Below are 8926 nucleotides of genomic sequence, written 5' to 3'. Positions count from 1 at the left end.
AACATAATTATAGAGAGAAAATTTGCCGCTACTCTAAACAAAAACTATTCTTATATAATTCGTTAACATTCTTGGGTAAAATTCCGTGAAAACGCGGAAAAATAGGTATTGAAATTACAAAAATGTTAGATTACGTAAGTACAGGTAAAAGTGCTTGTTTAACAGAACTCAATGCCTTCCCACGCAGAAAAATTGATTAATAGTTTCCAATACGCAGTTATAACAAATAATTAGGTGTAATCTATCTCATTAAAAGTTGTAAGCTAAAATGACGTCTTTTGTTTGTGTCTCGCTCACTCATTGTAGAAAATGAGTGAGAGGTAAATCGAAATGCCGTCATTTTTAATTCCATTATGATTATTGGAACATGTTACATACTTACATGCGTGTGAAACGTATGAAATAACTGCGTTAATTACGTAATTATTACTAAAGTGTACAATTGATTTGTTCGTATTTTTAAATCATTAAGCGTATTTATGTCATGAAAATAGCAAGTGGGTATGTCATTGTTCCATTTGTGTGTCATCCCTTATATAGCCATGACTGAACATTGGTCACCCTTAGAAACAATGACGATTTTCTATGCTTAAAAAAATAGCTTTGAAATAAAGTAGTTGCCAGTATTGCTACACCGGATAGAGAATCTTGTAACAGTAAAAACACAAGATATACTGACAAAATGGTTATTTCTACATTCATAACCTTACTCTAGGATTGTACATATACAACGATATTGCGAGTGTAATGGGCACGTATAAGACTAGTACCCAAATACTTTGACTCAAAATAGAAAACTAAATCGTTCATTTAGATCTCCAACTGGGAATGATGTGCGAATATGATGTGCTTTGTGAATTGAGAGCTTAGTAATAGATAATAATACTTACGAACAAGAATTAAAATATATGAGTAAGACCAAAACTAAATTTATTTTTCACAATTATTGTTTAATAAATGAAATCAACGGATTCCACAACTATTTGTTTTGTAGACGTGTCTCAAGTTCCGAATGAGTCAGTGCCGTCACAATCATCGCTATTTCGTCGGAGGCCGGTGAAGGGATGCTACGTGCGTAATTACGTCGATCCCGTGACCTTACAGATGCGGTCGCCACGTAATACCCGTCTGCCGTAATTTGTGCGAATTCCCTTGTGCTGTAATTTGGCTTATAAAATCAGTTATAAGGCATAAATAGCACAGATAAGACTTAGGTTTTTTTAAAATAGTAACACGTAGTAAAATAGCTTTTTGGTTTTTATTTGATTTGATGCAAAAATTGTGTTTCTTTTTTTACTTAGCTTTACATACCGGTGTATAATTTTTTAAAGTATTTTAAATTTAACCTAGCTTAAACAACTTAAATCATTCCATATAAATGACTTCAACATTAAATAATTAAGTTTTTCGATGTATCTTAAATACAATTGCAATATTTAAATTTAGAAACCACGATACCCAAACTTGTTTGACGTTAAATAAAAACGTATCTAAATAAAAGTATCATTTCTTGTAGGTCTTGTAGGTATCATTTATATCGGATAAGACATTGGAATTCGTCATGGCTCCTCGTATTTCGTCGGAGGTCAGTGAAGGGTTGCGCTAATTACGTGCGTAATTACGTCGATCTCCTGCCCTTACATATGCGGTCGCCACGTAATACTCGTCACCGTAATTTACGTAAATCATTAAAACTTGTAACTTTTTTCTATACACGTTTTTTAAAAACACGTAACAGCTTTATAGTTATTGTAATTTAGATAATAGTTTCTCTTAAGTATATATTGAAACCTTATTCTGTTTCTTCGTTACGTATTCTAATGTGTAGTTCGTATGATTATATAGATGATAGCTTTACATGGTCTATCAAATTGTGTAGAAAATATAATTATGCATCTAATATCAATTTTTAGGCTCTATGTTGTATTTAATTAAAGGTATTAATGTTGTATTTAATATCTCAACGATGCATGTAACAATGTGATAATAATCACATATTCGACTTCAATTACTTTCAATACATTCAATTCGACATAACTCAATAATTTATAAGCCATTTAATAAAATTTTCTTTAGCATACACAAAAGTTCGAATCGCATTTCATATTAGGGGATCATAAAAAAGTACTAAAAGTTAAAGCATTTCATTTTTCTTTATTCTTACATTATTGCTGTCAAAAATACATGAATCCGAACTGGAGTTATTTTCGAAATTATATTTAATAAACATCAATTTTTTATTAGAATTTATTTGACAAACAATTACATGCGTCCTTTGTGATGATAATGGCGCTTATCGGGAGATTTTACGATCGCCGTGCTAGTGATGACCTGTCGGCATATCGATATATAACGATATCGATTATCGACGCTTATGTCGGCTTAATTAGAAACATAATATTTGCCCATAAAGCCGTAATGACGAGCGACGGCCATTTGATTAGAAGCATATTGAAATTTTGATATGGTTTTCGATTTTGGTATTCGATATTTTAGTGTTATTGCCTGTATCTGACGATTACTTACCTGATAGGAAAGTTGATGACATTTGATTAATATTAAAATTCTATACCTTGCATTGGTAACCTAGTGGTTAGAGACTCTATCCCTCAATCGGGGGGTATGTGGTTCCAATCCAAAGCACGCACTTCTGATTTTTCAAAAAATATGTGAGTATTAGAAATGATCGTGAAGAAACCTGTATGCCTGAGAGTTTTGACAAAAATAAAAAGTTCTCAAGGGTGTATCAAGTCAGCCAATCTGCACTTAGCCATTTCGCTGGACTACGTCCTATACTCTACTTTTGACAGGAGACAGACATATATTTTCTACTTATATAGTTAAGTAATCCTAAAAGTATAACAACAAAGTTTTATTTTAAACGTAGGACATCACTATGCGTTTAAGTTTTTAGCACGCGCAAATACAGCGCAGGCGTATTCCGCCTAACTTTTATTCACTGATCTTTAGGTACGCGAGTTTATTACCGCTCGTAAATAACGTACGGGAATAAAGACGTTTTGTGCGCACGACAACCAGACGTTTTCATTTAAATTATTTAATACGAGGCGGTTTTATGTGTCAGTGTGTGTAATAGGTTTGGTATTGAATCAATTTGCAATGCCCGGGATTGTAATCCCGTGGTTATTTTACAGCGACAGCCCTATTATTTGTTGTTCATAAAACATATAAACGACCAGTAATTCCATTGATCTGTTAAACGTATATAAATTGAATTGTAGGGCTGCAACCATTTTTATGTTTCTACCTTCTACCTTTATTTTGTGAAGCATAGTTTAGTGGCATTTTTTATAATATAGGTATTTAGAAGTAGTAAAAGAGCATGCAGTCTATCTGATAGCAAGGGTACTGCTGCCTATGAACATCTGTAATCAAACTTAGATAGGGTTAGATTCCTACTTGAGGTTGGTGACAAACGCTTCGCTAGCCCCTAAGGACTAAGATGGAATGTTTTAAATTATGTCTCCCTTACCACACACTTCAAACCAGAACACAGCAGCGCTAATCACTGTTGTTATTTGGTAGAAATAGTTGTGGCGGTGGTGCCTCCAGAGTCAACCCATGAAGGATTTCACCATCATAACCCAAGTCGTTTGTTTTTTGAAATATCCGTAAAAACACTCGGGACAGCCAATAATGACTACGGGACCAACCGCTTATCGTACCCCTTAGAAGCACGAAAAAAGTACGCGTAAAATTGAGCCACTGGTGGCCACCCATCCTATTCCTAATAACGGACAATGTTGCTTAACTTTGATTCTATTGTGGAGAAACATTCGCACTAGAAACTGTAATATAGCAAATTCATTCTAACCTTCAAGATCAAATGACAATTACTTAAAGTAGGAAATATTTTCGAACCACTATACTAATTGATTGCTTATCAATGGGGCCTCACCGTTCAATCCAAAATACACTTCAGCATCAACTCAAATATTTGCAAAAGCAGTAAAATCCTTAATTAAATTGTTAGCGACAAGTTAATAACGAAGAGGTTATAGCCCCAATTAAAAATAAAACTAATAACATTAATCATAATACCCTTTGCCAATTTAGCGTTTCGACGTTTACGACATAAACATGGATGTTTATGGCGCTATACATTGATTAGTGAAACGAGCGCGCCGACGAGCGAATTAACATTTATAGAAATTAATCGATTCCCTATTATAACTATCGGGGCGCAGCGGTTCTCAATCTTGCTGTGAACAGAATATCCTTACATAGAGCGGTTATCTATTGTTGCTGTTATTGTTGTCTATTTTGTAGTTACTTCGACGTACGCTGGTGGCAACAGTACGTTTACATTAAATACTGATTTTTACCCGACTGCCAAGAAGGGTTATGTTTTTCGCGCGTATCTTGTATGTTTGTCTTTCTTTATTTGATCCGATCTAACAAACGGCTGGATGAATTTCAACAGTTAAGGTGTCATTATATTTGTCTCAACGACCCGAGTGTCCTTAGATAGGTGTTACTAAAAAAAAATCAAAATGGCGGATTTCTGGCGCGAAATAGTAACACATTTAAAAAAAAAAGTTAACCGAACCTATCGAGTAGGGTATCAAATGAAAGGAAATTAAACGGAGATTATAAAAACATATTTGTATATATATAAAACAGCAAGGTGACTGACTGACTGACTAACTAAATGACTTTTTCATTTTTCAGAAATCAACGTACAGCCTAAACCAAGGACTTTACAGTTCTGAAATTTTGCACAAAGGTTCTCTGTATAGCGTGAATTAGTACTAAGAAAGGCCTTTTGGAAATTCTACCCTTAAGAGGGTAAAATAGGGGAAAAAAGTTTTTTTGAAATCCTTTAATTTTGAAGCAACTACTATAAAATTTTGTATTTGGCTTCCTGAATAGGAACAAGGACGTACTTATTTATCCCCTTCCGAAAAATCAACCCCGTAGAGGGTAAATTAAGGGTTAAAAGTTCATTTGAACAATCGTCAATTTTGAAGCAAACACTCATAGTGTTTGCTAAAAAATGTTGTATCAGGCTTGTTGGATAAAAATAATGAAATTCTACCTCTAACGAGGTAAAATAATGACCGAAACTTTGAATTACTGAAGTTATATATTTTATAAACCGTAAATGGTGGATTTTTCGCGAAATACTAACACGTTTTAAAAAAAGTTAACCAAACCTATCGAGTAGGGTGTCAAAATAAAGGAATTTAAGAGGAGATTACACATACATTAAATAATATATCTTATATATAAGATTCTCGTGTTAGTTACCGTACTCCTCCAAAACGGCTTCACCGATTTTCACCAAATTTTATATACACATTCAGTAGGTCTGAGAATCGGCCACTATCTATTTTTTTACCCCAAGTGATAAGAGTTGTTCACCTTTAACATTTTTTTATTTATATAGCAATACAACGTTTGCCGGGTCAGCCAGTACATATATACTCGTATATACACATCGAGATGACTGTCTGACTAAATGAGTGAGTTGCTGTGCCAGAGATCAACGCAAAGGGAAACCGCTGAACTTAAGCGTGCTGGACTTTTATAAATAGGTTCCTTATATAGCGTAAATGAACACTACGAGGATAAAATAGGATAATATTGTTTGAACATCTTTTGTTTTTGAGGCAGACACCTACTATGAAACTTTGTATTTGGCTTTCTGGATAAAAATAATGAAATGCCTATTTCACTGCTTTTGGAAATTCTATTTCAGCCTTTTTGGTGCAGTCGGGTTTTTGATTTTTTAAATTAATTACTTGTTTCGATAACTGTAGCACTGTTGTATTTTAGTTTATAGGACCTTTATTAGTTTATACCTTACCAGGTAAATTTATGTTAAGAGATATTACTTTTGGATACCGACTCATAATCATCATCATCATCACATGCTTGTTATTTTACTTCAATTTGATTCTATTGCTGATGATTTCATAAAAATGTTCATTGTTACATTGCTTCATAGCCTGCGAAAATGTAAATTCATGTCATCACACAAAGTCGCGAAATTATTTACGAACTTAGCTTATTTCAGTATTATTCTGCCTGCATAGCTTAGTCATGACTATAATATGCATTATATTATTTGAAGATAGCCTAAATAAAAATTGCATTCATCACATATATCAAGGATACTTCACCAAGTTTGAGAACCGCACCCCATATCGAGGTATTCAACGAATCGAGTCATAAACGTCTCGTTATCGTGAACGGTAACATATGGATTGTGTATGGGAAATTGTATCGATTAACTCGAAATTTCCTGTTTATTTTTAATTAATTTCTGTTTGGTGATATAGAGACGGTAGAGTGGCGTCTCTCGTTACCTCGCCATTAAGATGATTTGTCATATTTTTAACTTTACGGCTTAATAAATAATTCCTTTATGACGCCAGTCTAAATGATCTTTAATTAATATAATTGTTTGTTGTAAATAAGAAAATATATGTTACGTTAATCAAACAAGGGAAAACTTTTATGCTGTAACACATTTATACCATATTTGTATATCTTCCTGACTTGTATATAAGCTTTCAATAATTGTTCCTATAAGGTATGTTCGATTAATTTATTCAATTATATTTTAAATATTTTTTCATAGAAAAAAAACACTTGTAAGGGTTCCGAATTGAATCCAAGCTCTGCTTGGATAATAAGAGATGGATTTATTACAGGGAAACCTAATATGAAGTTCTGAAAGGCTAATATTATTTTCCTTGCTACTCCTAAAATATAATAGCTTATTGTGTTTAGAAGGCTAAAATGATAAGGAACTAATACGGTCATAAAGGTTTGGTAAGAGAGGTACCATTTACAAAAGAGGTGAGGGTCCTAATCCTGAGTAGCGGCTACGCATCTGAGATTTGCTTCAGATAGAATCCATGTTATACATGGATTAGAAATTACTTACCACTTGCTAAAACGGTGAAGGAAAACATCGTGAGGAAACATGTATGTGAAGTATACCAATACGCACTTGTCCAGCGCGGTTAACTATGGCCTAATCCTTCTCATTCTGAGAGGAGACCCGTGCCCAGCAGTGGGACAGTACGATTTTAGATGATATATCAACCCATTACTGTCCCACTACTGGGCATTGATATGTAAGTCTATCGGCGCAATGGTCTCTATGCTATCAGGCGAAATACTTTCGTTAGCTGCTCCAATACATAAAAAGTACGAAATAGGAATCGTTTCTTTAACGTATGTCTAGTTACTTCATCTTCGTGCGTACCTTACAATTGACCTGGACCTCTAAGAATAGGATTACGATGCCTTACCAGTAATAAAGTTATCAATTTAGTTTTCATACACAGCCAGCGAAGCGATGCAAGTAACCAAAACAATTTTCTTCCGTTTAATTACATAGCAATTGTAATTAATACCCCTTTCATACAACAGATTCATACATAAAATATTTCATCACTTACAAGTATAATCTTATAATAACAAATTGCTATCTACCTCTTAATAAGGCGGTTCCTTTGATAGAGCTTATACCTGAACTTTATTTAAAAGCTTTACTTTAAAATAGAGCTTAAGTACATTAGGAAAAGTTCATTTTTCAATGGCATTGTGTGATGAAGTTTAATATTGATCCAAGATTTTGTTTGACCCGAAAATAGTGTTTATGTTATGGTATTAAGACATATTATTGCGTGTTTTTAATCAAAGATGATCTGAGCTAGTTTTGGTTTGTTTTAAGGCTGCCGTAATAAAATTTCCCCACTAACTATAAGCAAATTAATTTGATCATGATTTGTAATTAATTGTACGAGTTCTCTTTTAGTATCGATTTGATTGTGAGTTTAGCTTTTGTTCCAAGTTCATTAAGCTTTTTCATTAATAAGCTGGAGCTTTTAGTTTTTTTGTCCCGTATTATTATTAGAGAAATCTGCCAGGTTGTTAAACTATGTTTAAATACAGCGTCCTCGTAGCATTTTAAACATGACGTCAAATTATATTTCGTGTGGTAAGGGAGACATACATTTTCGAGGCGTTCCAGCTTAGTCCTCAGGGGTAGCGGCGCATCTGAGGCCGACCTCAGGTTGGAATATCTAATCCCATCTGACGTTGATTACAGATATCTATAGGCGGCGGCAGCCACTTACCATCAGATGGACTGCATGCGTGTATGCTACTACTATATTATAAAAACATGCTAACTGTACTTAGGTACAGTTAGCATGTTTTTAATATGCAATGTTTTAACTATCTTAGGATAGTTTCGTATCGTATAGATTACTCCCTATTTTTTAATAAATTTTAATATGAGGTAAGATACTATATTCCCTTTAGAAAGATAAACATACCTAGTAAAAAAAAGTTTAAAGTGTAATAGAGTCATTTTTAGGACATTTTTTGTATTTTTTTAATCGTTCTCGTTTAACAAATACCAATATATGTTCTACACGCTATGAATTGCAACCTTGCACTTTAAAGACAAAGGGTTTTAAGGGTTTCGAATGTTTGCTTATCTGTCACAGGGCTCTATCTCTTGAAAATAGTTTCATAGTGGTACCGCACTCTTCTTGCGCAAACTCTCTCACTTAGCCGACATTTCATTAGCCGAAGTCTTAAGGGTATGTCGTACACTTTCTAGTTAAAATGCTTTAATCTAAATAAACATAGTAACAAATTTATGTCTCGGCGATGTCTCAACATCATTCTCTCGTATAATTAACCACTATAAAACATAATTAACGCGTTTTAAACTAACGCGGACCGTAACTCATAAAGTTAAACGAACTAACCATACAAATAACTTCAAATAAGAAACATACCATCGGTGTAAATCACTGTGTAAGAACCTGTTTCATCGTGAATAATGATGCTATAAGCGATGAGTATCTTTTCATAAGATAAAAAAAAATATTTTTAGAGGTTATTTTTCGTTCTCGGATTTCTAGTAATGTTCGTT

Source organism: Epargyreus clarus, unplaced genomic scaffold (genome assembly GCF_041222505.1).
Source record: "Epargyreus clarus isolate Ecla_fem2 unplaced genomic scaffold, WU_Ecla_fem_2.2 ptg000015l, whole genome shotgun sequence".
Lineage (NCBI taxonomy): Eukaryota > Metazoa > Arthropoda > Insecta > Lepidoptera > Hesperiidae > Epargyreus > Epargyreus clarus.
The sequence above is the reverse complement of the archived record's forward strand: the minus strand, read 5'-3'. Positions refer to the sequence as shown.